Source organism: Ursus maritimus, unplaced genomic scaffold (genome assembly GCF_017311325.1).
Source record: "Ursus maritimus isolate PB19 unplaced genomic scaffold, ASM1731132v1 scaffold_1, whole genome shotgun sequence".
NCBI lineage: Eukaryota > Metazoa > Chordata > Mammalia > Carnivora > Ursidae > Ursus > Ursus maritimus.
In genome coordinates, this window is record NW_024423343.1 from 55,851,416 (window position 1) to 55,859,716 (window position 8,301).

The 8,301-nt window shown below is 40.1% G+C and overlaps 1 pseudogene; it reads right to left on the minus strand.

Annotated features, from left to right (window-relative positions):
* Nucleotides 1–239: 239 nt before the first annotated feature.
* On the minus strand, nucleotides 240–386 carry LOC121100003 (annotated as a pseudogene).
* Nucleotides 387–8,301: the final 7,915 nt, after the last annotated feature.

An 8,301-nucleotide genomic window follows, 5' to 3' on the forward strand; every position in this document is an offset into this window, starting at 1 on the left:
GGTGACTTTCTATTCAATTAATGTAATTTATTTAACCAAGCCTCAGTTGTTGGTTATTTTGCTTTGTCCCCAAATAGTTGTCATGAACAACCATGTAGCTGAGTCTTTGGATAAATTTCTAGAAGTAAGCTTGCTAGAGCAATGAAAATACACTTTTTTTAAACAAAGAGTTGTTTTTTAAATTCCCATATTTTTAACTTGATTTGTACACAAAGATACAACATCTTTTTTTTAAGTGTGAAGAAGTCCTCCACCGCAAATTATGCCATTGAGTTTCCCACAGTTGGGGAAACTGCAGAGGTCAACATCACCTTTGTGCAATGGATAAGCCTCGCCCTGGGAAAAACACCTTTGTGATGATGGTATTTTCCCTGCCAGGTAAGTATGACACATCCTCATCTTAACTAGAATTTGGTGTCCCCACTGGAAAAAAATGTACGTGTTTCTTCTGGGACAGATTGTCTTTGAAGCAGGTTCTGTTGGCACTCTTCGATGGTGCTGTAAGTAGCAAATGGCCAAGGGTTCTGAGCACGATGTGTACCTGGGTCCCGGTAGACTAAACATGTCACATCTATAACCTTCCTAGCTGTGCTTCCATAAGCTGGGAACAGCAGGAACTGGAGTGTCCCAGCCCATATGCCCAACTGAATATGATTATCTAAGTGTCTGGGTCTCTTGGTTTTCCGGGGCACATTTGGTGTCACTGATGTGAGGATGCTGTTGTTTCAAACTGTCTGTGTAGAAACTTCAACCGCTTTTTTAAAGTGATTTGAAATACAAGCTTGTATGTGCACAGAATACCTCTAGAAGGATTCATAAGAAATTGGGGACAAGGTCTGCCTCCGGCTGGGGAAAGTGAAAGCAACACAACTGGGTGAGAGACTTCCTGTGCCCTGGATTCATTGCACAGTTTTGATTTCTTACCATGTGCATGGATTCACAAGGGAACTTTTTAAGCAAGAAAGATTAAGCCCAAAAGAAACGAGTATGCATGTAGATGTTTCCTCTTGGTGAGCTACCAGATTAGTAAAACATAAGCAAAACTAGGTACTTAAATGATTTTACAAAAAGGGTATGAATAGTTGAGTATTTAAGATGCAAGGTCTGGAGCCAGACTGCCTGGGTCCATAACACAGCTCTGTCGCTTACTAGCTACGTGATCATGGACAAGTACTAAACCCTCTGTGCCTCAGTGTCCTCATCCATAAAATGCGGCTAAGTATACTACCTCCTTCACAGTTACTTGTATTCAGTAAGCAAATACATAAAAGCTCTCAGCACAGTAACTAGCACACAGTGCGTGATCGCTGCGTATTAGCTATTGTTACTGCTATGGTTCTTGCTATTATGCTTCGCTCGGTTTTTGCAGTGTTATAACTACAATAGCACAGAGCCCTCCTTATGATTTGTAGACTTTGAAAATTAAAAGAGCAATTTTACCGGGACACTTGGGTTGCTCAGTCGGTTAAGCATCAGACTCTTGATTTTGGCTCAGGTCATGATCTCAGGGTGGTGAGATCAAGCCCCATTATGGGCTCTGCACACGTGGCATGGAGCCTGTTTGGGATTTTCTCTCTCCCTCTCCCTTTGCCCCTCCCCCCCAAAAAAGAAAAGCAATTTTACTGAAAGTGTCTAACTGACTTTATGTTGTTTACAACTATGTAAATAGTTGGGGTGGGGGGGTGGGGGAGAGGTGAAGAACTTCCTTTTAGTTAGTAGTGATTCCAGATTTGAGAATTGCCACAAGTCTTTGCAAGAGTAGGTGACCCAAACCATTTGGGGAGTTTGGTTTTTGTTTTCTTTGTGTGTCAATATGATTCTATTTCTTTCTTCTTTTGAGCTTGGGTGGGGTACAGGGGAGGAAGAGACAATGGTTATACAGCAAAAACTAAAGTTGTAATACCCATTTCATGTGATCACCCATTAAACAACTGTATATTTAAGAAGCACATATTTTTTAATTTTAATTCCAGTATAAATAACATACAGTTATATTAGTTTTAGGTGTCCAATATAGTAATTGAACAATTCCGTACATTACTCAGTGCTTATCACAGTAAGTGTACTCTTAAGGAAGCACGTGTTTTGAAATCAGTATTTGCCTAAGGAAACCATTCACAAGATAGGAAGGCATTAAAGATTCCTGAAGACATTCTAATCCCACCTACTGTGCATAATGTGCTCAGTCATTGGAAATGTATTGCTGGCAAAGCAGATGATATGGTGACGGGGACAAGTAGACTCTGCTGTCACACAAGCCTAGATACATTCTTTTGCCCAATATTTTACTGCACATGATAAACAGAGTGCTGTTATTACGCCTGTTTCGTGGGTGACCCCTGCCGCCTTATTTCAATGTGGCTCTTTCCAAGCTGCCAGCATCCTCGGGGTGGTATCTCTCCGCCAGGACCTTAGGTTCGGGCCATCCCAAACCCAGGTCAGCGTATTTAGCTAATGAGAGCACAACAGATGCTAGTTACAGGGATTCTGCTCTGAGGTCTTAGCAGATTCGGTGGTGTGCCTCACACACAATAAGCGTTTGCTGAGCGAATCCCAAGTTCATCGTGAGGATATAACACAGTATTGCCCCAAGAAACACAGGACTGTCTCAAGCACCCTGGAGCCACCAAACCTTAGGCATAAAAAGGCTATGTTGTCTGGCCCAGAGTTCCTCCCTTCTCTGCTTCTTTGACAGCCAAAGCTGATTCAAATAGGGCAAAGGGTCGGAATTGAATCAAAACAATCAAGTCCAGTTAGAAAACATTTTCACTGCATACATGCAGGTTGTGTTAAGCTTAGAATTATGATTCGCAGTACTGCCTATAATAATACCTTTAAAAACAAACTGCAAATTGGCTTGTCTAATTTTACTAAATTATTCCAAATCCAAGAAGTGTGAAAAAGTGGGTCAGTCCCATGATGAATGATCTGATAGACAGTCTAAAAATGGAGACAAATGTTGAAACGAATATAACATTGTAGGTTATTATACTTCAATACAAATTAAAAGTAAAAACAGAGACAAATGTCTATCCTGCTCTCCTTCAATGACATAGAGAGCATCCAGCTTGCCTGGTCATTACAGTAGGAAGCCATGAGCAAAGATTGTTCTGGATACCACAGAGCTCAGCATTCCTCCTGTGGATTAGACATTTTCTTTGAACGGTGACAGAACTGCACAACATAATTTTTAAGAAAGAAACATTTAGAATGTTATATACTTTTTGAACAAAAATTGAACGAGCTATATTTAAAGCTCCTAAATTAGAATTTGTCAAGACACCAGATCCAGACATTTCAAAAGCAATATGATAGTGAAACACAAAGACACTGGTGGGTACAGATTACCTGATGGGATAATGTGCTTCTCTTGTCAGGGCCACAAGCAATATGGCATTACCATGGTCACATCTCTGCCGTATACAGGGAACAGCTAGGTTCGTGGGATGCAATCTGTCTCGATGATATTAATTTAAGGCTGAGATGGCCCTTTGGGGTTTGTAGGCATTGTAATTACAGTACTTTTTTTCTTTTTATAATTTTAACTGAGGTTATTGTATAAACATTTTTAATGCATCCTCATTATTAGGCTAAGGAAAGAAATCTATTTCTGCCAACAGAAAGCAAATAAATCTTCACTATCTCTTTGGTCCACTAGTTTACGTTTAGAACATCACACCTTTACTGAAAAGCTGTTGGAGACATATGCTCTCATTATTATCCTGCAGTGATTTATCACGTAACTCCAAAACAGGCAATATATCCAACTTACCCACTAACTGGTGTCCTATTCCAATTACCATTAATTAACTCAGAATATGTTACTTTTACACAAACAAAGCCTTATTTTTAAAACCCTATGCTTTGAACCGCCAACGAATATTTTTACATTTCTTTAGCTAATATTTGTTGAAAACCAATCATGTGCCCAACACTGTGTTACTCGATGGTATTTTTTAAGCTTCCCGAATATATCTCGTTTCTAATGTGAAAATTTATTCTCAAAAAAAAAAAAAGAGAGAGAACTTGTGAGAAGAACCCCAGTGTCAGGATGTACAAATACAAGACTGTGGGTTTTGATACCAGCTATGCCGATGATCCTTGTGTGTGACCCAGAAGTCATGTATCTCTCTGTGCCTCTGTTTCTTCGCCTGCAAGAGTAGTAGTAATTTTTCTTGACCAGATTCAGCTGTTAAAAGAAACAGCTAATAAAAATTGTTGCGAAGTACCATGAATATTGAAAAGTACATCATCATCATGATTAATAATAATGTATAAAGCTCAAATATTGAAATGACTCTCTGGCATCATTCCAAATCAAGAAATATAAGCTCTGGCCTTGCATAGTAATGAAGGGAAACAGTGTGAGATACTCTTATTGTACCAGTTCAAATGAACATAGTGATGAATATCTTTAATTACAGTGTAGTCTGTAAAAGTGTGTGTGTGTGTGTGTGTGTGCGTGCATGCGCGCATATAAGCATGTGTGTGTGTGTGTTTTTGTGTATGTATGTTTTAAACTAAATGTGTTGCAATCCTCTCAATAATATATTTAGGGTTCGAACAGAACCATTCCCAAACCAGGCAGACATTTATATATCTGTACCTAACCTTAGACTGGAATGCTCATTTTGATAGAGAAGGTAAGCAGCTAGCAGTCCTCTGTTAAAGAAAGCTGGCTCTGATTTCATAGATCTCAAAATCTGTCATCTTCATGTTAGCTGACTATCTGGCACCTAATGAGAAAAACAAATTGCTTTTACTTTCCACGAAAGACATTTGCATTTAGAACTTTTTTTTTTGACCCGTAAAAGGTTTATAAAGCATCCACTCAAACCATTCTACCTGCATTTTTCACTTAAAAGGGTCTTTATGAAATCTTACAGTAAATTTAATAACCCTCTTCAATAAACATGAGCTTTTATGAGTATGACATATCTAAATAGACTCAATGGTCTGCGAATAAAATCTGCATCAGTAATATTTTCAGTGCCGTAACATCCTACATATTAAGGGGGGAAGCCACGTACAGAGCAGACTCCTGAATAAGAAAAAAAATTAGTCTCCAGGTTTAAGAAAGCAACTGGTCAGTGAACACTTGGGTGAATCTTTAAGTTAAATGTGAAATGTCCTGATGTGTACTATATCGAGCTTCATGATATTCGAATATTAGCATCTTTCATTTTCTTCCGTTTTCAGCAAATGCACATTATGGAAATAACTTCAGAAATGGCCTTCAGTAATCACTCCTACTGGGTTTTTCAGGAAAAGGACCTTCACGTGCAGCGCTTCCACATCTCCGTCGCCTCTGGGGTGGACTTCTGCTTGGGTGAGCTGCTGACATGAGCCCCATTGCCGCGAGTATCTCATAGCTCCTTTCACCAGGTAAGCCAGCAAATTAGGCATGAGACTGGGACCGTCATTTCTCCTCTTACTGGTGTGGATCAGTAAGGAAGACAGGAAAATGTTAGTGACTTTTTTATAGCTGCTATATAACAAGAGAATGAAATGTCAAAGCCCTGGAAACCGCATCTTTCTTAGTCCTATCAAAGCTCATCTAGCTCCTGCTGATACTGAGACTTGCCCCTCACCTTCAACTTTGCCTTGTCAGCAAGTAGCAATTTAAAATTCTGCAATGCAGAGCAGTCCAAAAAGTCAAGACATCCTGATTGGGATTCAGTAGTTACGAACATGTACACCAGCTAAGGGACTTGGGCAAACCTTCAGAACAGCCCACCCTTACTGTCGGCTCTGAGGTAGCGCACTTCCCATGGTTAGACGTGCTCTTGAGAAGTTGTATGTAAATTGTTTCCTCCATAATTAATTCATACTTATAACACACCAAGGGATTGGGTTCTAAAACATGATGAACGTTTTTACACAAGCTTTTCTCAAATTCTTAAGTGGTGTCTTTTTTTAAATCAAGATTTGTATATTTAAATTAAGTTTTGCTTAAAGTAGAATGGATAGACAGAGATCGGTAAAACCCAAACAAAACAACAGATTCTCGTTTTAGTCCTTATTTCTAGCTCCCCTTGCCCTCTCCTATTTTTTTAACCAGAATTTCTAGCCAGAACCAAATGGAGGAAAGACATCCAACAGTCCACAAGGCTCTGTTTCCTCTGTTTTTTGAGGTCAAACTTCTTTTTTCAAATCATTAGGTGGTCAAGGTCAAGAAGCAGAAAGATTGCCTGGGGAAGAGCCACAAGTCAAAATAAGACCTCCAGCATTTTTGCCTTTGAGCCACCCTTATCCTTATCTTCTCACAGCCCTGGATGCCCCAACTCAGGACGCAGGAGCACTGGGAAACCAAAAAGGGCACTTCTCCTTCCATACCTACTTCTTCCATCAACAGCCTCAGACTAGAACCCACAGACATGCCTGGCCAGCCTGCCCGTCCCGCTCAAGTTCTCCATCCTCACATGAACCTCCTCCCCAGCTCTTGTCCCCCGCAGTGGTGACCTAGGGGGCTCGGAGGCAGGAGAACCTGAGTTTGGTAGAACGCTCAGACAAAGCAGAGTTAGGCACTCTCAGAATGCGCAGGGCCCACCCTGAAATCTTCCCCGCAGCCCCCCCGGGACAGGTGAAAACAAATAAATCAAGGAAGCCTCTATCAAAATGGAGTCGGGAAGCCCCGAAGGGGGCGCGCTCACACACACACCACTCCTTGCAGCAGGCATAACCCGTAGAAAGAAGGACGGTAAGAATTATCTTGACAAGGGAGGACATTTTTTTTTAATGATTTTTTATTATATTATGGTAGTCACCATACAGTACATCCCCGGTTTCCGATGTAAAGTTCGATGATTCATTAGTTGCATATAACACCCAGTGCACCATGCAATACGTGCCCTAAGGGAGGACATTTTTTACATAGAAATTTCATCTGCTTTTAAGAAAAAGAAGGAAGATCCCTCCCTGCCCCAGCAACAATGAACTAGCCACCGCTCGTAGCCAATGAGAAGCTGCCACAACTTCAAACTCTTGTTCTTCTCCAGTGAACTTTTGTTCAAAGCCACCCTCCCCAGTTTCCTCCTCTCATCTATAAAAGCAAGTCCTTGTCCTCTGTTCTCAGGGCTTGCCTATGGATGACCTTCGTTTCCTTGCCCCAAGTTACCCTTCCCTGTTATTCCTGAATAAATTCATTCTGCTAGTAAAATAACTGGCTATTTTAAAGTTGACAAGAGCAGCAACAAAGAACAATTGGTCCAAAGGCTGACCCAAAAAAACCCAGAAATAAATGAAAAAAGACTCTAGTTAATCAACAAAATTAATCAAGTTAATCAACGTTTTAAAGTTGACAAGAGCAGCAACAAAGAACAATTGGTCCAAAGGCTGACCCAAAAAAACCCAGAAATAAATGAAAAAAGACTCTAGTTAATCAACAAAATTAATCAAGTTAATCAACAAAGTAGATTATTATTCCTTAATAGCCAAAAAATAGCAAAGTGGTACTTAAACTTGATTTTAAAACTTGTTTGTAGGGCTTTCAGACATGCCTGCTGCCCACAGAGCACTGGAGGGTATCTGCTGGGATCCTTGCCAGCCTGGACTAGGACCCCAGTCTTAGTGCCAGAGAGCTCCCAATGATCATAAAGACGTTTCCTCAGGCCTTCATAGCTGTGCCTACTAAATGTTCTATTCCCAAGAATCAATGAAGCCTATTGCTCCAAATTACTGCATTTTAAAAGTACCAAATAAAATGAACGTGCCTACTAAATGTTCTATTCCCAAGAATCAATGAAGCCTATTGCTCCAAATTACTGCATTTTAAAAGTACCAAATAAAATGAATGGGCTGATGGTACAGAGAAAAGAAAACATTTAAAGATAATGAGCACAGAGCACCAAGCTTCATCCTAGACAGGGGAGGGTGGAGGAAAAGGTCAGTAAATTGAGCACACAAATAATAGTCCTTGCAAATCATCTCGTAATTAATCCTCATCTAGCCAAAATGTACTAGCTTAACCTTTTCATCCTGGGTTTCTCGCAATATTGTCCGATCATACCATCAGAAACCACAATCCTATCACTTAGGAGTAGTGTCTGCATTTTCAGTGCCAGAGTTACATGTACTTCATGGCAAAGGGTTTTGGGTTTGGTTTTGTTTTCAAATAACAGTAATATAATTGATCCTTCTAAAACAATGGAGCTGACCTCAATTAAAAAAATAGGTCTCATTTAGATCCTTCCCAAGAGTGCAATTTGTGATTTATTAGAAAACCTTGTCAAAAAGCAATTTAATCCAGAAGGTAAGTCCACAGCAGGGAGATGCTGAGAATAAAGAACATTCTAGAAGGCA